Source organism: Anopheles nili (assembly GCF_943737925.1).
Source record: "Anopheles nili chromosome X unlocalized genomic scaffold, idAnoNiliSN_F5_01 X_unloc_2, whole genome shotgun sequence".
In the NCBI taxonomy this organism is placed as follows: domain Eukaryota; kingdom Metazoa; phylum Arthropoda; class Insecta; order Diptera; family Culicidae; genus Anopheles; species Anopheles nili.
The window spans coordinates 665,001-672,500 of record NW_026525478.1 but is presented as its reverse complement, the minus strand read 5'-3'; positions in this window follow the sequence as shown (position 1 = coordinate 672,500).

Below are 7,500 nucleotides of genomic sequence, written 5' to 3'. Positions count from 1 at the left end.
TTGGGGTCGGAAGGTTTTCTGGGACTTAGTCTCTGGAGCAACATTTCTGAAGCTCGGCACGAGCAACCACGCACGTGTCTTATATCTCCGTAAGTAAGGGTCTGACGGTCTTGGACACCTTTAGCAAAAAGTTGCGCTCTATCGAATGGAACATTTCACTAGAACACCACGAAACGATCCGACCACTCCTTCGACCTGTTTTGGGGTTTTGCAGTTTCCCATGGGGTATTTTGTATGGGGAAAACCGACCCATGCCCGTATCTCCGTACCTAAGCGTCTGACGGTCTTGGACCGCTTTAGGTAAAAGTTGCATTTCGTCGAGCTGAACATTTCACTAGAACATCGCGAAACGATCCGACGACTCCTTCTGGGAGTTTTTGGGGTCGGAAGGTTTTCTGGGACTTAGTCTCTGGAGCAACATTTCTGAAGCTCGGCACGGGCAACCACGCACGTGTCTTATATCTCCGTAAGTAAGGGTCTGACGGTCTTGGACACCTTTAGCAAAAAGTTGCGCCCTATCGAATGGAACATTTCACTAGAACACCACGAAACGATCCGACCACTCCTTCGACCTGTTTTGGGGTTTTGCAGTATTCCATGGGGTATTTTGTATGGGGAAAACCGACCCATGCCCGTATCTCCGTACCTAAGCGTCTGACGGTCTTGGACCCCTTTAGGTAAAAGTTGCATTCCGTCGAGCTGAACATTTCACTAGAACATCGCGAAACGATCCGACGACTCCTTCTGGGAGTTTTTGGGGTCGGAAGGTTTTCTGGGACTTAGTCTCTGGAGCAACATTTCTGAAGCTCGGCACGAGCAACCACGCACGTGTCTTATATCTCCGTAAGTAAGTGTCTGACGGTCTTGGACACCTTTAGCAAAAAGTTGCGCCCTATCGAATGGAACATTTCACTAGAACACCACGAAACGATCCGACCACTCCTTCGACCTGTTTTGGGGTTTTGCAGTTTCCCATGGGGTATTTTGTATGGGGAAAACCGACCCATGCCCGTACCTCCGTACCTAAGCGTCTGACGGTCTTGGACCCCTTTAGGTAAAAGTTGCATTCCGTCAAGCTGAACATTTCACTAGAACATCGCGAAACGATCCGACGCCTCCTTCTGGGAGTTTTTGGGGTCGGAAGGTTTTCTGGGACTTAGTCTCTGGAGCAACATTTCTGAAGCTCGGCACGAGCAACCACGCACGTGTCTTATATCTCCGTAAGTAAGGGTCTGACGGTCTTGAACACCTTTAGCAAAAAGTTGCGCTCTATCGAATGGAACATTTCACTAGAACACCACGAAACGATCCGACCACTCCTTCGACCTGTTTTGGGGTTTTGCAGTTTTCCATGGGGTATTTTGTATGGGGAAAACCGACCCATGCCCGTATCTCCGTACCTAAGCGTCTGACGGTCTTGGACCCCTTTAGGTAAAAGTTGCATTCCGTCGAGCTGAACATTTCACTAGAACATCGCGAAACGATCCGACGCCTCCTTCTGGGAGTTTTTGGGGTCGGAAGGTTTTCTGGGACTTAGTCTCTGGAGCAACATTTCTGAAGCTCGGCACGAGCAACCACGCACGTGTCTTATATCTCCGTAAGTAAGGGTCTGACGGTCTTTAACACCTTTAGCAAAAAGTTGCGCCCTATCGAATGGAACATTTCACTAGAACACCACGAAACAATCCGACCACTCCTTCGACCTTTTTTGGGGTTTTGCAGTTTTCCATGGGGTATTTTGTATGGGGAAAACCGACCCATGCCCGTATCTCCGTACCTAAGCGTCTGACGGTCTTGGACCCCTTTAGGTAAAAGTTGCATTTCGTCGAGCTGAACATTTCACTAGAACATCGCGAAACGATCCGAGGCCTCCTTCTGGGAGTTTTTGGGGTCGGAAGGTTTTCTGGGACTTAGTCTCTGGAGCAACATTTCTGAAGCTCGGCACGGGCAACCACGCACGTGTCTTATATCTCCGTAAGTAAGGGTCTGACGGTCTTGGACACCTTTAGCAAAAAGTTGCGTATAACCATCCTCGTCAATACTCTCGAACACTGTAACTCGATCCGACCACTCCTTGGTACACTTTTGTGGGTTGCCAGTTTCGGTTGGGACTTAGTCTCTGGAGACCAAATTCTGAAGCTCGGCGTGGGTACCGGTTTTTCGTGCACGTCAGAGGGCCTCGACCGCCCCGAGAACCCGACCTTCAGGATTTTGGCCATTTTTGGGGGTGCACAAAAGTGTTCGTAATCAACCTCGGATTGTACTTTTCATCATCTAGGGGCACCGTAGGGACCGAAAAAAGTGGTTTCGCATGATAGTCCACCTCGACCCATGTCGACCCTTGCGCGACCCCGACCTTCAGGATTTTGCTCTACGGAAGGGGGTCGACTTGTGCGCAACCCCGACCTTCAGGATTTTGCTCTACGGAAGGGGGTGCACAAAAGTGTTCGTAATCAACCTCGGATTGTACTTTTCATCATCTAGGGGCACCGTAGGGACCGAAAAAAGTGGTTTCGCATGATAGTCCACCTCGACCCATGTCGACCCTTGCGCGACCCCGACCTTCAGGATTTTGCTCTACGGAAGGGGGTGCACACTTGTGCGCAACCCCGACCTTCAGGATTTTGCTCTACGGAAGGGGGTGCACAAAAGTGTTCGTAATCAACCTCGGATTGTACTTTTCATCATCTAGGGGCACCGTAGGGACCGAAAAAAGTGGTTTCGCATGATAGTCCACCTCGACCCATGTCGACCCTTGCGCGACCCCGACCTTCAGGATTTTGCTCTACGGAAGGGGGTGCACACTTGTGCGCAACCCCGACCTTCAGGATTTTGCTCTACGGAAGGGGGTGCACAAAAGTGTTCGTATTCAACCTCGGATTGTACTTTTCATCATCTAGGGGCACCGTAGGGACCGAAAAAAGTGGTTTCGCATGATAGTCCACCTCGACCCATGTCGACCCTTGCGCGACCCCGACCTTCAGGATTTTGCTCTACGGAAGGGGGTGCACACTTGTGCGCAACCCCGACCTTCAGGATTTTGCTCTACGGAAGGGGGTGCACAAAAGTGTTCGTAATCAACCTCGGATTGTACTTTTCATCATCTAGGGGCACCGTAGGGACCGAAAAAAGTGGTTTCGCATGATAGTCCACCTCGACCCATGTCGACCCTTGCGCGACCCCGACCTTCAGGATTTTGCTCTACGGAAGGGGGTGCACACTTGTGCGCAACCCCGACCTTCAGGATTTTGCTCTACGGAAGGGGGTGCACAAAAGTGTTCGTAATCAACCTCGGATTGTACTTTTCATCATCTAGGGGCACCGTAGGGACCGAAAAAAGTGGTTTCGCATGATAGTCCACCTCGACCCATGTCGACCCTTGCGCGACCCCGACCTTCAGGATTTTGCTCTACGGAAGGGGGTCGACTTGTGCGCAACCCCGACCTTCAGGATTTTGCTCTACGGAAGGGGGTGCACAAAAGTGTTCGTAATCAACCTCGGATTGTACTTTTCATCATCTAGGGGCACCGTAGGGACCGAAAAAAGTGGTTTCGCATGATAGTCCACCTCGACCCATGTCGACCCTTGCGCGACCCCGACCTTCAGGATTTTGCTCTACGGAAGGGGGTGCACACTTGTGCGCAACCCCGACCTTCAGGATTTTGCTCTACGGAAGGGGGTGCACAAAAGTGTTCGTAATCAACCTCGGATTGTACTTTTCATCATCTAGGGGCACCGTAGGGACCGAAAAAAGTGGTTTCGCATGATAGTCCACCTCGACCCATGTCGACCCTTGCGCGACCCCGACCTTCAGGATTTTGCTCTACGGAAGGGGGTGCACAAAAGTGTTCGTAATCAACCTCGGATTGTACTTTTCATCATCTAGGGGCACCGTAGGGACCGAAAAAAGTGGTTTCGCATGATAGTCCACCTCGACCCATGTCGACCCTTGCGCGACCCCGACCTTCAGGATTTTGCTCTACGGAAGGGGGTGCACACTTGTGCGCAACCCCGACCTTCAGGATTTTGCTCTACGGAAGGGGGTGCACAAAAGTGTTCGTATTCAACCTCGGATTGTACTTTTCATCATCTAGGGGCACCGTAGGGACCGAAAAAAGTGGTTTCGCATGATAGTCCACCTCGACCCATGTCGACCCTTGCGCGACCCCGACCTTCAGGATTTTGCTCTACGGAAGGGGGTGCACACTTGTGCGCAACCCCGACCTTCAGGATTTTGCTCTACGGAAGGGGGTGCACAAAAGTGTTCGTAATCAACCTCGGATTGTACTTTTCATCATCTAGGGGCACCGTAGGGACCGAAAAAAGTGGTTTCGCATGATAGTCCACCTCGACCCATGTCGACCCTTGCGCGACCCCGACCTTCAGGATTTTGCTCTACGGAAGGGGGTCGACTTGTGCGCAACCCCGACCTTCAGGATTTTGCTCTACGGAAGGGGGTGCACAAAAGTGTTCGTAATCAACCTCGGATTGTACTTTTCATCATCTAGGGGCACCGTAGGGACCGAAAAAAGTGGTTTCGCATGATAGTCCACCTCGACCCATGTCGACCCTTGCGCGACCCCGACCTTCAGGATTTTGCTCTACGGAAGGGGGTGCACACTTGTGCGCAACCCCGACCTTCAGGATTTTGCTCTACGGAAGGGGGTGCACAAAAGTGTTCGTAATCAACCTCGGATTGTACTTTTCATCATCTAGGGGCACCGTAGGGACCGAAAAAAGTGGTTTCGCATGATAGTCCACCTCGACCCATGTCGACCCTTGCGCGACCCCGACCTTCAGGATTTTGCTCTACGGAAGGGGGTGCACACTTGTGCGCAACCCCGACCTTCAGGATTTTGCTCTACGGAAGGGGGTGCACAAAAGTGTTCGTAATCAACCTCGGATTGTACTTTTCATCATCTAGGGGCACCGTAGGGACCGAAAAAAGTGGTTTCGCATGATAGTCCACCTCGACCCATGTCGACCCTTGCGCGACCCCGACCTTCAGGATTTTGCTCTAAGGAAGGGGGTGCACACTTGTGCGACCCCGACCTTCAGGATTTTGCTCTACGGAAGGGGGTGCACAAAAGTGTTCGTAATCAACCTCGGATTGTCCTTTTCATCATCTAGGAGCACCGTAGGGACCGAAAAAAGTGGTTTCGCATGATAGTCCACCTCGACCCATGTCGACCCTTGCGCGACCCCGACCTTCAGGATTTTGCTCTACGGAAGGGGGTCGACTTGTGCGCAACCCCGACCTTCAGGATTTTGCTCTACGGAAGGGGGTGCACAAAAGTGTTCGTAATCAACCTCGGATTGTACTTTTCATCATCTAGGGGCACCGTAGGGACCGAAAAAAGTGGTTTCGCATGATAGTCCACCTCGACCCATGTCGACCCTTGCGCGACCCCGACCTTCAGGATTTTGCTCTACGGAAGGGGGTGCACACTTGTGCGCAACCCCGACCTTCAGGATTTTGCTCTACGGAAGGGGGTGCACAAAAGTGTTCGTAATCAACCTCGGATTGTACTTTTCATCATCTAGGGGCACCGTAGGGACCGAAAAAAGTGGTTTCGCATGATAGTCCACCTCGACCCATGTCGACCCTTGCGCGACCCCGACCTTCAGGATTTTGCTCTACGGAAGGGGGTGCACACTTGTGCGCAACCCCGACCTTCAGGATTTTGCTCTACGGAAGGGGGTGCACAAAAGTGTTCGTAATCAACCTCGGATTGTACTTTTCATCATCTAGGGGCACCGTAGGGACCGAAAAAAGTGGTTTCGCATGATAGTCCACCTCGACCCATGTCGACCCTTGCGCGACCCCGACCTTCAGGATTTTGCTCTAAGGAAGGGGGTGCACACTTGTGCGACCCCGACCTTCAGGATTTTGCTCTACGGAAGGGGGTGCACAAAAGTGTTCGTAATCAACCTCGGATTGTCCTTTTCATCATCTAGGAGCACCGTAGGGACCGAAAAAAGTGGTTTCGCATGATAGTCCACCTCGACCCATGTCGACCCTTGCGCGACCCCGACCTTCAGGATTTTGCTCTACGGAAGGGGGTGCACACTTGTGCGCAACCCCGACCTTCAGGATTTTGCTCTACGGAAGGGGGTGCACAAAAGTGTTCGTAATCAACCTCGGATTGTACTTTTCATCATCTAGGGGCACCGTAGGGACCGAAAAAAGTGGTTTCGCATGATAGTCCACCTCGACCCATGTCGACCCTTGCGCGACCCCGACCTTCAGGATTTTGCTCTACGGAAGGGGGTGCACACTTGTGCGCAACCCCGACCTTCAGGATTTTGCTCTACGGAAGGGGGTGCACAAAAGTGTTCGTAATCAACCTCGGATTGTACTTTTCATCATCTAGGGGCACCGTAGGGACCGAAAAAAGTGGTTTCGCATGATAGTCCACCTCGACCCATGTCGACCCTTGCGCGACCCCGACCTTCAGGATTTTGCTCTACGGAAGGGGGTGCACACTTGTGCGCAACCCCGACCTTCAGGATTTTGCTCTACGGAAGGGGGTGCACAAAAGTGTTCGTAATCAACCTCGGATTGTACTTTTCATCATCTAGGGGCACCGTAGGGACCGAAAAAAGTGGTTTCGCATGATAGTCCACCTCGACCCATGTCGACCCTTGCGCGACCCCGACCTTCAGGATTTTGCTCTACGGAAGGGGGTGCACACTTGTGCGCAACCCCGACCTTCAGGATTTTGCTCTACGGAAGGGGGTGCACAAAAGTGTTCGTAATCAACCTCGGATTGTACTTTTCATCATCTAGGGGCACCGTAGGGACCGAAAAAAGTGGTTTCGCATGATAGTCCACCTCGACCCATGTCGACCCTTGCGCGACCCCGACCTTCAGGATTTTGCTCTAAGGAAGGGGGTGCACACTTGTGCGACCCCGACCTTCAGGATTTTGCTCTACGGAAGGGGGTGCACAAAAGTGTTCGTAATCAACCTCGGATTGTCCTTTTCATCATCTAGGAGCACCGTAGGGACCGAAAAAAGTGGTTTCGCATGATAGTCCACCTCGACCCATGTCGACCCTTGCGCGACCCCGACCTTCAGGATTTTGCTCTACGGAAGGGGTCCTCTCTGTACAAGGTTTAGGGGTACATTTTCACCCAAAAACCACTATCGCTCATCCGAAACAACTCCTCGAAATGTGTCTTCTCTGTGAATTTGGCCCCGATCTGACGAGTAGTTTTCGAGATATGCCCCTCTGAAGGTACATATTGGGACTTAGCCGATTTTCACCCATTGCGGTGTCTATGGGGTGTTGGGAATCGCTCTACCGACCAGCCGGTTGGAGATATCGATTCCCGGTCTTCGGCGCGTTTGCTCAACTCCGTAATGCCTACTTTTCGTCCATACACACAACACCTCGCAGAGATCTCCTTCTGCCAGATATAGCGCGTGCCCCTTTGTTCGTGCACCATTTTGGCCCGTTTTTCGCACATTGCCTCGAAACCATGCGTCCGACGGTTT